Raw genomic sequence first — 14,685 nt, forward strand, 5'->3', positions numbered from 1 at the left:
TGAATAAACATTACAAAATTCTATGAAAAATTAATCTCCTGTAATAAAGAGATTTACTTTATTAAATATGAAAAGTGGCTTAGTTCAAATTTTAACCTTTAGGAAACATGAATAGCGTAAATTATTAAACAATAATGAATTATGGGTTAATGGGAGTGTCATCAGTGAGGCTATTTCTTCCCGTCACGATGACAAATAATAACAAGAAATGGCTATTATATATTGTGTATTGACAGTTGAAATGCCGAGTTCTTAGGACGGAAAGAGTATGTTAACGGAAAGTATTTGGAAGATACATGGTTCAAACCATATGAAAAGAACCAATGAAAGTTGCTTGACCATTTTATAATCAAATTATACTTGTTCGTGGATTCCTACATGATTACAGAGCCCAAACCAAATAATTTTAATATTTTTATTGTTTTCTCTACTTTGATGGCACTCATCTTTGTTCGAAAATACTCGAAAAATGCATGCCTTTTAGGAGTGTGCTTTTCAGGTCTGGTGAATCCTAGGTTCGCTGATGATTTCAGGGGATGGAGAAATTATCTCCCATATACACACGACATTTTCCCGGGACACTACATTTTCTATCGTGCTCAATGTAGATTCCTTGTATTTCGATAAGACTACTTTCCAACCCCAGTGTATTCAAAATCCTCTCAGAGAAAATCTGAAATCATTACTCCCTAGGTCGATGAAAGAAGAAAATATTTTAATTAAGAAGAGTAGCCGACCCTATATCTGGTACACATTTAGTGAAATTACCAGGTAACCAAAAAGTTCGTGCGGTTTCAGTACAAAAAAGTTCCAAAAAATGCGTTTACCTTATGTTTATTCCACAAAATATCCACCATCCGCTTCTACAACCTTCTCCCATCGTTTTACAAGCCTGCGGATGCAACTTTTGAAGAAAACTTTGTGTTGGAACTCAAAAAACTGCGCCACAGCGCTTTCAACCTCTTCTCGAATTTTGAATTGTCGATTGCGCATATGTTTGTCCATAGACAATATAAGATGGTAGTCTGATGGAGCAATGTTTGGTAAATACACTGGATGTGGTAGAAGAACCCAGCCGAGAGAAGAAATCACCTCCAGGGTCATCTTTGCTGTATGTGGTCTAGCGTTGTTTTAGTGGACAAGAAAACTCTTCCTATTCACTAGTGCAGGTTTTTTTTTTTTTTTTTTTTTTTTTTTTTTTTTTTTTTTTTTTTGCAAGCTGTTCGCTTACTCTTTGCAATTGTGCTGAGTACACCTCTTTGATTATGGTTTCACCACTTTCCAAGAACTCATAATGCACAATCCCAGCAGTAATCCACCATACACACAGCATCACCTTCCGCTGATGAAGAGCAGGTTTTGCACTTAAAGGCATGGAGTCATTTGACCATAGCCAAAGGTACGGACATTTTTGTTATCGTACATTACCCACTTTTCATCACACGTCAAAATACGGTCCAAAATTGGACAGTTGTTGTTCTTAGTCAGCAAGGAGCAGCAAATGTTCAGTCGTTGGGAACGGTTCGCAGCAGTTAGCATGTCCGGGACCCACTTTCCAAGCTCATGCAAGTGCACACGAATGGTTTCATCGCTTACCCCAAATAATTGACCGAGATATTCTACTGTTAACGGAAAGTATTTGGAAGATACATGGTTCAAACCATATGAAAAGAACCAATGAAAGTTGCTTGACCATTTTATAATCAAATTATATTCGTTCGTGGTTTTGACCTTTGACTTGAATTCTCTTCAATTGCTGCCTTGAGTTGGTCCAAATCGAGAAATTTTGGTCTGCCCGATCGAGGTTTGTCTTCAAGTGTCTCATCGCCGGTCGGAAAGGTCTGAAACCACTTTTGAGCTCTCCGTTCACTAATTGTACCTTCCCCAAACGCTGCACATATTTTTCTTGGTGCTTTCGCATCTTTTGTGCCCAACTTGAACTCATACAGTAAACAATCCCTGGTTACTGCGTTCAACACAGATATGGTTCACTACGAATACTTGATCTCGAACTGTTGAATGCGACCTGTTATCTACGTTAGCCGACGTGCCAATTGACTCACCTTTCAGAAACTGTCACATACAGGTACCCCTGGCGGCAGAAATGATTACTACCCCAACGAAAAATAGCGGCAGGTGTAAAAACCGCACAAACTTTCTTGGTTGCTTGGTAGTATTCAAAATAATTTAAAACCCACTTAAACGTTGAGATCAAAATTGACAAATTTACTGTTCAAAGGCGTTTCATCCTAAGAAGGAATGTATATAAGGCTTATTTGTTTGTACCTATGCAGCTACCTAAATGAACTATCTGAAAAACAAAAACACTGAGAGTGACTTCCTTTGTAAGTTAGAATGTCTTAAAAACATATATTTAAAAAATCAAGATATAGATACTTTGTAGGCTATCCTTGTTGGGACAACATATAAAAACCTGAAATTATTACAGATAAACTAAACCATCTATTGTGTATTATTCTACTGTACAAATATAATGTTTTTATGATTTATCCTTAAGTCAAACTACACGGCGTTACAAATCACAAAAAACACAGAACAATATAAGTGCTATTTTAAAATGTTTTAAATGGTTCGACCATTTCCATATTTTTGCCATTTCACTAATCCAAAATAAAAGAGAAAATCGTCGGCAGCGTCACAAACTGTCGTATCTCAGTTTTCTAAACTTTTCAGGAGAGCGATTTTTAGGTTTTCACACAACTTTGAACAGCCATAACTCAAAATCTATTTTACCGAAAGGAGAGAAAATTTACCAAGTTATAACTTAAATCATAAGAAATCAGTGTAGAAAGTTTTATGGAATTTGCTTGTAAAAGCTTGTGGAAAATTTGGCGGGAAAGAGAGACGACAGTTTGTGACGATGGTAATCCTCTCTTGTATGAAAGATACGACGCATATTTTTTATTCTGAGAACTACATTAATAGATGAACAATCGGAATATATTGCACTTTTATTGAAAAACTTCGTGTTTATTACACAAAATAATTTAACAAATGCTTCCTGAGATTCTTGAGGGTAAAACGAAATTCCTGAGAACACACAAGAAACACAATATTAAGAGCATACTAACCATAACATAAAATAATGCTATCAAGTTGTCATTGCCAGAATATAAACTCTTGCAAAGTAATTTACAAATTGCATGCTGCGATATTGCACTTGAGAAGGATGGCTAATGTAAGTTTCTGTAAAATTGAACATGTTCAGGGTTTCGAATGATTGGGGTTGGGCCCGGACACAATGACAACGAGTCCTCGTAGGCGTGGGAGACCCGGATTCGATACCCGGAGGGAGCTCATGTGGTTCGGATTGCACATTAATCAGTAGGTCAACGTCTCATATAGCCTCGTTGCTGAAAGGGACGTTAAAAATCAATCAATCAATCAAAACGAGTCCTCGTACTTCTCTGGAGCGATAATTTTTGACAAGTCTGCAAAGTAGGAACTTTTATCTGGTGGATTCAATCTGCGTTCTTTTTTCAGGGAAATAGTTACGTAAGTGTCCTCAAAACGATTTGTCTTAAACTGAATGCAGTTTGGATAGTCTTTGTTCACTTTCGCTTCGCGCATTTCCGTCCAATTTATTGGATCTCCATTTTCGTCACGTCTAACTGACAGAATACAAAGACATTGGGACAGAGATCTAGTCTTATACATCGATTCTGTCAACACAATGAACGGTATATGGATTCTTTTTCCTTGCCAGTTTAACAGTCGGTTCAAGTTGCGAGGGTTTTGTAGCACAAAATTACTGCCACAGTGCTTAATAGATGTGCTTAGAGCACTGTGGACTGAATCTCCCTCATTTTATCCATGCCTAGATTCAAAGAATCGGAGAGAAATTTCTCTGATGTTCTTACGTGTTTGCACCGCATACCCCATCATAGCAACCAACCTGAACTCCTACTAGGTCCATCCTGTATTTCTCTAACTCATTCGTTATGGATTTTAACGCGCCTCCCTATAAAGAATTCTAATATTCCATGTTCCAAATCTCATGTCCATTTTCTTTTGCTGATGTCTGCCAAGTTACCAGTCTTGGTCCGAGGCTTCTGTGATTGTTTCTGAAAAAGTGTCCTTTTTTTCTATTACAGGATGAGTTTGTTAGCCTCACCCAAACCCCCAAGCTGGAGGGTCACTCCTTGTCTGCCAGCGACTGCTTATTCAGTATCTTTGCAGCTAACCTCTATATCTAAAGGCCTTCTCTTCGATCCGCAACCTGGGGCCGCAGTGGCTCAGTGGTAGAGCGTTCACCTCTGGTTCATGGGGTCGCGGGTTCCAACCCTGCTCCCGTCAAGTGAACTTTGTGGTGGACAAACAGCGTGTGCGTGGGTTTCCTCGGGGTTCCCCCGTTTCCTCCCACTTTCTTCATTCCACCATTTCATTCATTTCATTCACCGTCTCCTTTAGCCTAACCGGCATAACCGTGGGACGTAAAACTCAAAAATGTCATGACATGTCGATCCGCAGGACGTCCCATGTCATCTAAATATATATGTATACAGCCCCGCATTGATCAAGTATAACATTCTAGCTTTTAAGTTTATTTGCTTCGGCTGTTCCGAGCTTAAGATATAAGTAAAAATACATTAGGAACAAATAATAAAGAAACTAAGTGGATAACAATAAGAAATTATATAAAAAGCAATGAGTTTATCAGTACGGGACTGTATACCTACTTTTGGGCCACTTTGTATATATAAACAAATTGCTTTGAATATAGGCGTATCTGTCCAGTTGCGAAAGATCTGTTGCTCACAAACTGTCGTAACTCAAGATACGACTGTTTGTGAAAATGGTTTATATGCTTCATCTTAAGATACGACACAGTGACGTCATCACCACCGTCAAACCAACGCACATTACAGGTATGTCGTTTTGGGAAATTGTAGAAGTCAGTGTATGCAACCACATAGTAAAATATCTCAATTTTCGATTTTTTTGAGATACGACACTTTGTGACGCTGTCGACGAAATGTGTATTATGTATTGCACTAAATGTTGTAAAACCTGGCTGGGGCCAGGAAAAGGGAAGTATGGACAGGAGTTTACTCTATGCAATGTCTTTCATGCCCCTAACTGGATAGGGTTCCTAATATATTTTTGGTGTAAATTTTGTATTCTTTTCCCCACTTAGAATACACAATTTAATGAAAATTACATGATAAAATAAAGGTAGGTCAAGGTAAGTGCTAACAGTGTTCAGAAAACTATTTCTGATGAAGACAAGGTGTGAATTTGTGCAACAGTTAAACACACAAATATACTCTCAATTTTATATCTAAAAAAGACTTTCAAACTATGCGAATTCAGCACTCAAACTTGAAGTTATGTAACCAGTACTATAAGCATTGGTTGCAATAGAGTAACAAGATCAGAGATACAATCTGTTCCTCGGACGCCGAATTCACATCAAAAAGCCATTATTCGCTATATCTTACTATTTTTCTCCTATGTCAATAAGGGTTGAAACGAAAAAATATCGTTCATTTCATCCATTTACGGTTTGAATAAAGAGCTAAAAGACAAGATAGAACCTATGTTTGGGATAATAGTTAATTGTAACTCATAGATGTTTTGTTACAATTTTGTATATAGTTATGGTATATGCCTTAAAACGCTGAATTGTTTACAAAAAAGAAAAGAAAAAACTTCTCGCTATCTATTATCGTATTTGTTATATGCGGAAAAACACTGGAACCGAATATGGTTATTTTAACCACTTTGGTTTGAATAGAGCTTTAACGGAAGAGATAAAACTTGTTCTTCGGACGCTGATCCGTTTACAAAAAACGGGAACTTAATAGGATTTACCGTTTTTGCTCTATAGAAAGCAGTATTTACAAGGGTCGTTCGAGGTTGACGGGGGGTTTCGTATGTAAATAACACAGGCCGACGTTTTTAAACTTTTGAAAAGTTACAGAAACCAAACTCACTGATTCTGACAAATTTTAGGTCCCTGATATCCATTTTACTACATTAGCTCGCATTTTTGTGTAACGCATAGTTGCCAGATTTACCATAATAGGGAAAATGAGCTATCATGAAGTGTACCGACCAATGAACTGTTTGCGTGCCGAAAGGGAATCAACTTCATTTCAACAGTGGGTCAAGAACGACATTGTTTTAAAAATTCTTAAAATTAATTTATTGAATCAAACCAGATAAAAAAAACTATATATTATTTTTGTGTATTAGCACTAAAAACTATATATATTCTGTTAGTGTAGGCCTATTAACATTTACATACACAAAGTAATTTATAAAGTCTAATGCTTAGAGCTGCAAATAACACCAACGGCTTTACTTTTCACTTTTATGAAATGTTGGGTCTTCTCTCTTCACCGTCCAGCAATAGTCCCCGATCATAGCAGGATCCCAACGTCCTCGAGTTTCCATCGTTCTTATATCCTGGTGAAACCGTTCTCCCATGTCGTCGCTTACATCTGCAAGATGCTCTGGAAAGAAGTTGAGGTGGGAGTGCAGCAAGTGGATTTTCTAAGACATGCGACATCCCAGAACTTCATATGAGACCAGAAGTTGCTGCACCAGAGCCTCGTAATTTTGAGCTTTAGGTTTGCCCAAAAAACATTTTACAACTTGAACAAAAGCATGCCAGGCATTTAACTCTTTGTCGTTTAGACTCTGTTCAAACAATTCGCCATGGATAACTTTGCGAATATCAGGTCCTGTGAAAATTCCTTCTTTTAATTTACCATCACTTAGTTTTGGGAAACACTGTCTAAGATATTTAAATCCTTGACCTTCTTTGTCCATAGTTTTAAAGAAATTCTTCATGAGGTCCAACTTAATATGAAGTGGTGGAAGGAGCACCTTGGCTTGATCGATCAGAGGCTAATACTGTTTGTATTGGGCTTAAATGTCTTTCGGGGGGGGGGGGAATTTGTGGAAACATTTTTTCTGAGGCTCTTGAGTTCCAAAGACAAATAAAACAACAGTACTTTGTATATCCACCTTACAAACCAAGTAATATTGCAATAACTTTCAAATCTCCGCCAATTTGCCAACCATATTCTTTGTAGTTAATACGATTTAAAATGAGTGCGAGATTCTCGTAGTTCTCTTTCATCGAAACAGTGTGTGCAACAGGAATAGACGGCAGCTTGTTTCCATTATGATGTAAAACTGCTTTCAGACTGTACTTAGACGAATCTATGAAAATACACCAATCGAATGGATCATGCTGAAGTTCTAATTCATTCATCAGACCATTGATGTCCGTGCATAATGCAAAGGGAACCTTCCATTCTGTAGTATTCTGAAAAGGGCTCGTTCCTTTTCATCTAGTGAGTGTAAAAAATGAAATGAAATCTTTGAGTTTTACGTCCCACGGTTATGCCGGTTAGGCTAAAGGAGACGGTGATTATGAGAAATGAATGAAATGGTGGAATGAAGAAAGTGGGAGGAAACGGGAGAACCCCGAGAAAACCCACGCACACGGTGTTTGTCCACCACAAAGTTCACTTGGCGGGGTCTGGGATCGAACCCGGGACCCCAAGCACCAGAGGTGAACGCTCCACCACTGAGCCACCGCGGCCCCCTCTAGTGAGTGTAAGTAGTTCCAGGAACCAGTAAATTCCACTCTTTGAGTCTAGCACCCAAAAGTTGAGCTTTCTCTTTCGAAACTTGTAACTCCCTCACTAAATCCTTCAACTCATGTTGTAGGATGAAGTGAGGCTCATCTTTTACTCGGAAGGAACTGTCTCTCGGATCTTCATTTGCAGATATTGAGTTGGTGTCCTCATCGCTTCCAGTAGGCGCTGTAATATCGATAGTTTTCCAATCTTTCGGAGGAGTAGGTACAGGTAAATTTTCTCCATAGGGCACTGGTCTGATTGCAAGTTTGGGTATTCGAAGGCACGTTGTTTCTTCTTGTTACTTCATGCTATATTCGTCATACAGAAATAGCAATCATCATAATGATTCCGGGTTTCTCTCCATATCATCAGAATAGCAAAAGGCATCCTTCGTTTGGTTCCTTTATGCCAGGCAGTCAGAGTCGCATAACACATCAAACAACACACATGGGGGGCCCAGCTTTTATCTTGATCACCGATCTTGCAGCCAAAATAAAAATAATATGCTCTCCTAACGTCATCATTTATCGATCTAATCTGCGACTTAACCATAAATACGCCACAGATATAACAAAATCTGTCCGGTGAGGTTTTACATTCTGTACGGGAAGAACTTGACATTTTGCACAGGAAAGCGAAACTTAGAACAAAAGCACAACCACTTATTCCATAAAATCACTTAGATACTGAAAATGCAGGCAAACAGTTCCAAAAATACGGTAAAATAAAACTGAAGTTACTGACGTAAAAATTCCAAGTCAATTCTCTCGACAAAATACTTATACACTTGAGAGATTACTTACTGCAATGCATAAGAGCAAGACTGAGCCACGCTTTACGGCGCAGTCGGCGCTTTTTTCACCCACGTCCTCGTGCCACTCATTGTTGCCACATAGACCCTATTCTTTTAACCTGTTTCAGTGGTCTAAAATCAAATAAGTGTCAAGCATTTCAATCATCGCTGTCCTCCCGGTATTCATTGTTATATATATATATATATATATATATATATATATATATATATATATATATATATATATATATATATATATATATATATATTATATGTCAAGAACAATGGGGGTCCTATCTGTCGCCAACTGAGTGAAATCTAATTTATTTCTTACTCAAATAGCATTGTCAGACCGGTTACTTTGATGACAACTGAAGCCGTCCCTAGAAAATGGCAAAATTGGCAGCAATGCATAACGCCAAAATACGAGCTAATGTAGTAAAACAGCTATCAATTTCGAACTCAGCTTCCTGAAATTAGTCAGAATCAGAGGTTTTCCTTTCTGTAACTAAACTGACGTCGGCCAGTGTAATCGATGAATAGCCAGATCATGATGAAACTTGCGGGTGACGTAATGTATTCCCTCTCGAGTATCTAGCGCCCGGCATGATGTATTTGGCGCATGCGAAGCAGTTGCGGCAAACACGGGGGCAAGCAGTGTGTCTATGGCTATGGAGGAGCGGTGTATAATCAAATTTCTTGTGAAGGTGAAAGTTAAACCAGCTGAGGTTTTCAGAAGATTGCAAGCACAGTATGGTGAACAAACGATGTCACAGACGAATGGTGTGAACAGTTTCGCGAAGGACGGGAGCTGGTGGCAAGTGAAGGATGTTTTCTGGGACATGAAGGGTGTTATCCATGTAGATTTTCTGGACAAAGGGAGCACAATTAACGCCCAGTATTACTCCAAATTGTTGAGTGGTGCTGTACGAAAGTCCATTCGCAAGAAAAGACCTGGAATGTTGTTTGGAAATGTCATTGTTCTCCATGATAATGCCCGCCCTTTCAGGTGAATATGACAACAACAAATGTGGCCGAAATGTTCTGGAAAGTTCTGCCCATCCCCTCTACAGTCCAGATTTTTCCCCCAGTGATTATCATATGTTTGTTCCCCTTAAAGACCATCTGGGAGGGAAGAAATTCACGACAAATGAAGCACTGCGGAACGATGTTCTCCAGTGGCAACAACAACAACCAAGTTCTTTCTAAGCCAAAGGGGTCAGGGAGCTACCACAACGATGGCAACGGCGCCTCGACGCGCCCGGAGAATACTTTGAAAAGCTGACATAGTTTGGTGCTTCTTGTGCTATCTGTTTCCTCTGAAGAAATAAAAGTCCCGGTCTACCTTGAACGATCCTTGTAAATGAGAAGAAATAGTAAATTTGAACCGCTTTCGGTTTCAGTAGAGAGTATTCATGATACTTTGTTTTCAGAAACTGAATCATTTACACAAAACAGCTTTTCGCTATCTGTTACCTTTTTGTTCTACGGTGACAAACGTTGAAACTGGTATTGAAACCAGAAGTAATAATAAGTTTGAACCAAATTTGGTTTGTACATAGTGTTGCGAATTACCTTATGTCATTGAATCGTTTGCAAAATAATAACAATAATAATAATAATAATAATAATAATAATAATAATAATAATAATAATAATAATAATAATAATAATAATAATAATAATAATAATAATAAATAACTTCTTGCTATCTTTACTGTTTTCGTTCTATTACAATAAACGTTGAAACCGAAAATGACTAATTTGAACCACTTCCAGTTCGGATAGAGGGTTAATAGAAGAGATGGAAGCCATCCTTGGGACGGTGAATCGACTGCGGAAAAACGCATCTCGATATCTCTTGTCGTTTTCGCTCTGATATTTGTCAACAGACAGACGGATGGACAAAGCCTTTCTACAAGACTTCCGACACTTATGAATAACACAGTTTAGAAGTCCAACAAGTGAGTATGGTTTCACTATGGGAAACTAAGACTTCCATACTATGAGTATTCAATACCCAATCTTGAAAAAGTAGATCTATAAATCCTGGTTGCAAAAGAGTAGTAAGATCAAAGATGAAACCTGTTCTGCAGACGCTAAATTCATATTAAAAAGCAATTATTTTCTATTTGTAATCTCTTACTATTTTTCTGTACTGTATGGGGCGGAAACGTGGACATTACGTAAAGGTGACGAAAATCGACTGGAAGCCTTCGAAATGTGGGTGTGGAGAAGAATGGAAAGAATTAGTTGGGTCGAGCGGAAAACCAATGAGAGAGTGTTAGAAATGGTGGGTGAGAAAAGAACACTTTTAGATATTATTAGGAAGAGAAGAGAAACTGGTTGGGACATTGCCTAAGAAGAGATTGTATCATGAGGGACGTCCTAGAGGGTATGGTGTCGAGAAAGAGAGAGAGGGGGCGAAGGAGACTACAATTAATGGATGATATAAAAACAGAAAGATCATACGCGAAGACGAAGAAGTTACCGGAGGACCGTGGAGCATGGAAGCTTCTCAGCTGCGGCAAGTGACCTGCCAATAAAGGCAGAATACCTATGATGATGATGATGATGATGATGATGATGATGACTATTTTTCTTCTATTGCGATAAAGATTGAAACTTTGGTTTGAATAGAGGGCTAAGGAAGAACATAAAACATATTCTTGGACGATGAATCGATTGTAAAAAATTGCATGTTGAGTATGTTTGGTTTTCGTACGTGGATAATCATGATATGTTGTCTTCAGACACTGTTTACTAAAATCAGCTTCTTGCTATCTGTTACCGTTTTCATTCTATGGCAATAAGCGTTGAAACTTAAAATAGCTAATTTGAACCACTTCCAGTTTGAATACAGGGTTAGCAGTGAAAATGGAACTTATTCTTGGGACGCTGAATCGATTGAAAAAAAAAAACAGCAACTTGATTGCATTTATCGAGTTTGCTCTATCTATTCTATCAGTATTAAAACCGGAAGTAATAGTAAACATGAATCACTTTTAGTTTTGATAGATTGTTTAAAATAGTCGTGATGTATTGACTTGAGACGATGAATTGTTTGCAAAAAAGACAAATTACTCTCTCTCTGTCACCATTTTCATTCTATGGTGATACGGTTCGAAAGTGGAAATGTCTAATTTGAAACACTTCCGGTTTGAATACACGGTTAACAGAGGAGACGGAATCTATCATTGGGACGCTGAATCGATTGAGAAACATAATCTTGATAGCATTTACTGTTTTCGCTTTACGGAAATTAGTATTAAAACCAGCAGTAATAGTAAATTTAAAATACTTACCGTTTCGGTAGTGTGTTGTGGTTAGTCACGATATGTTGTTTTGAAACACTGAATCGTTTGCAAAGAAACGCTTTTCGCTCTCTGTTACCATTTTCCTTTTACGGCGATAAACGTTTAAACCAGAAATTACTAATTTGAACTACTTCCAGTTTGGATATAAAATAACTATGGAGATAACCATGCTTAGGATGCTTAATCGATTTTTAAAAGAAATTGTATCTCGATATCCCTTATCATTTTTTCATCTGATACCTGTCAATAGACGAACGAATAGACAAAGTCGTTCTACAAGACTTCCGACACTACGCAAAGTATAGTTTGGAAGTTTGAAAAAAGAAGTAGACAAAATTATCTGCCAAGGCAAAACAAACGTAAAAGTTTGAGCTTAGTTACAATATTTTTATCTTTCTTCAGTTACCAAGAGCAACTATCTCTGGATAGAAGAAATATCTTGTGTTGTGAATTATACGTGGAGGCATCACCTTTGTTGTTTGTTTTAACTGTAATGGTGAATCAGGAGCAAGACAAAGAAATCATTACTAACGCACCATACGACTCTACTTCTTAGTTTTATAACAATAGGTATCTTTCTTCGATTTTATTTTCCTTCCTTTTTTATTTCAACTTGGAATTAAATTTCCTTTTGGCTTCTGAAGTTTTGGAAACAGTTTTGTACGTGCGAAGAATAGTTTTCTTTGAACGTATTCAGAAGCGGATTTTTCTCCAATTTCTCCTTCAAGTTAAAGTAACATATAACGTTTCAAAAGGTATAGTTTTTCTTTCATTTTTGTTTCTTTCCAATCCCATTCCAATTGGGAAACAACGAATTTTACCGAAATATTAAAAGATACAATACGATTCAAAACTTCCCAAACTTTGAATGCAAATTATTCAGACAGAGTGATTCATAACACTTTATACATTCTCTTTTCAAGAAATACATTTATAACTATAAAAACCAGGAGCGTCATTTCATACTTCGCTTGGGAGAGGGGCAAGAGCATCGCCGATATAAGAATTTCACGTGTTGTACTAGTCTATTAATAGACAATCGATTAAAGTATATGTATTCCTGAAACTCTTGAGGAAGCAACTGCCCCTCCTGCCTTCTCTAGATGACGCCCCTGACAAAAACCTTAAGTTATCTTCTCAAACGATGTTCAAAATGACCTAAATTGAACTCAGGGCATAAGTTTACTCAGCAAAATTTGTTGATTGAAACTTTTCTATGTGGTTACCTGAGATAATATTTACGACTCTGATTGTCTTGAAACATCATGGGATTACTGTGGTAGACTTTTCTTGAGAAAGCTGCATTAATAAATTCCTCGTTTACCAAATTAAAAAAAAAGGAAAAATATTCTGATATCAGTCATTCTTAGAAGAATTTCCGAAACATTTCCATGACCGTATTTGATTTATGGGTCTTCGTCTGGTCCTGTTCGAATCAACAATAGTATTCAACCAGGCATACACCCAGAAATATTTGTTGGAGGTGTCTAATAGTACAAGACACTGAGTCTCTATAGTATTGGAACTGGTTTTATTCTACAGAAACTTGAGAAAACGATAAGCAGTATTCAAATGTTTGCACCTATATTCTCAGAAAAATGAGAGAACTAAATAATTGTTTTTATAAGATAAAATGCTGATGCAGTGTAAGATCCAATCTTTAGCCTACATCAATAATTTATATGCTAATACAAGTAAAATTTTATTTACAGCCTGTACAAGTATGTATCTGTCGAGTTACAAAGATTGAACGAGGTGCAGACCAGGTGGACCTGCCATGAGTGCGCTCATGATGCAAACAGAACACAAATATTGAGTTCGGGGGGGGGGGGCACGGACTTAATAAACCAGGCATTGAAATTCCCCAAGTACAACCACAATCTGGGTGATAATATCAATGTAATATAAGAATTTAGAGTTGTGTCGAGATAAAATAGGCTCAGAATTTACTGCCTAGAAATTCTGATTGATCTGACGCTTCGAAACCTAACTTCAACACAGGCTCGCAAAAACATTACACAATATCACCTGCTAATTGTTTTCCTGGCGTAGTAATACTAGGGAACCGTAACAGGGGTAAAAGTGAAGGGGGACGACGTCTTCGCACTTCAAAAAACTATGTAAGACGTCCCCCCCCCGTTTCTAAAAAGTACAAAGGGCAATGATAGGCAGAGGGAACGGCGTAACGTCATGCTGCTACCTACCGTCCCCCCACACTTTCATATCCCTTTTTACTCCTGAACCGTAGGTAAAAGAGAGAGAGATGCAACGTTTATACTACTTTGTTCAAAAGAGGTTTCTAGGCACAAAAGGAATTTACTTTGCACAGTTCTTGAATTCAACTATTGCACATTCGCTGTTTCTCAAGGTTACTGTCTGGTGGTCTCAAAGCATTTTCCAATGTTCATCACTATTATTGCAAGCAACAATACTCGTAAATGTTTTCACACTTTTCAATTATTACATTTTAAGCTCTGAGTTGTGCTGTTTTTGGATCGCACTGTATATTTGCTTTAGCTCATATACCCGTTCTTTGTGCACGGAATATAAGGTTTATGCAACATCTTTGAGAGTAAAGGATAGAAATAATTAAATACATAAATATCAACGCCTTTGGAGATTGTATGTAAATATGTAAAGTATGTAAATAATTAGGAACAATGCTTTTGGCGTTGTCCCCTGTCAATTGTGACTGAAGTGAATAAATAACGAAGAGCAATGTCTTCGTCATTACCCTGTCGCTGTGAGTGAAACAAATGAACAATGAAGAACACTTCCCTTCGGCGTTGTTCTAATCAATTCCCGGCCCCGTTGGTGTGCCAATGTTTGCGGAAACTATGGGCTCAAATATCACCAAGATGATCACTAATCAGTTTAGAGGTCACGAGAAATATGGATTGAACAGTAATATGGGTAATTTTATACATGTTATTTTATCATGGCGTATAGGGCTAAA

General features: G+C 37.6%; 1 protein-coding gene across 5 annotated transcripts in view; it reads left to right on the forward strand.

Moving 5' to 3' along the window:
* The window catches only part of LOC145693481 (RYamide receptor-like), a 338,943-nt gene that overhangs the window by 228,107 nt on the left and 96,151 nt on the right, over nucleotides 1–14,685 (forward strand). The gene's annotated exons all lie outside the window — the stretch shown is intronic.

The sequence above is a fragment of the Thermobia domestica genome, chromosome 1, assembly GCF_964235325.1.
Source record: "Thermobia domestica chromosome 1, izTheDome1.hap1.1, whole genome shotgun sequence".
In the NCBI taxonomy this organism is placed as follows: Eukaryota; Metazoa; Arthropoda; class Insecta; order Zygentoma; family Lepismatidae; genus Thermobia; species Thermobia domestica.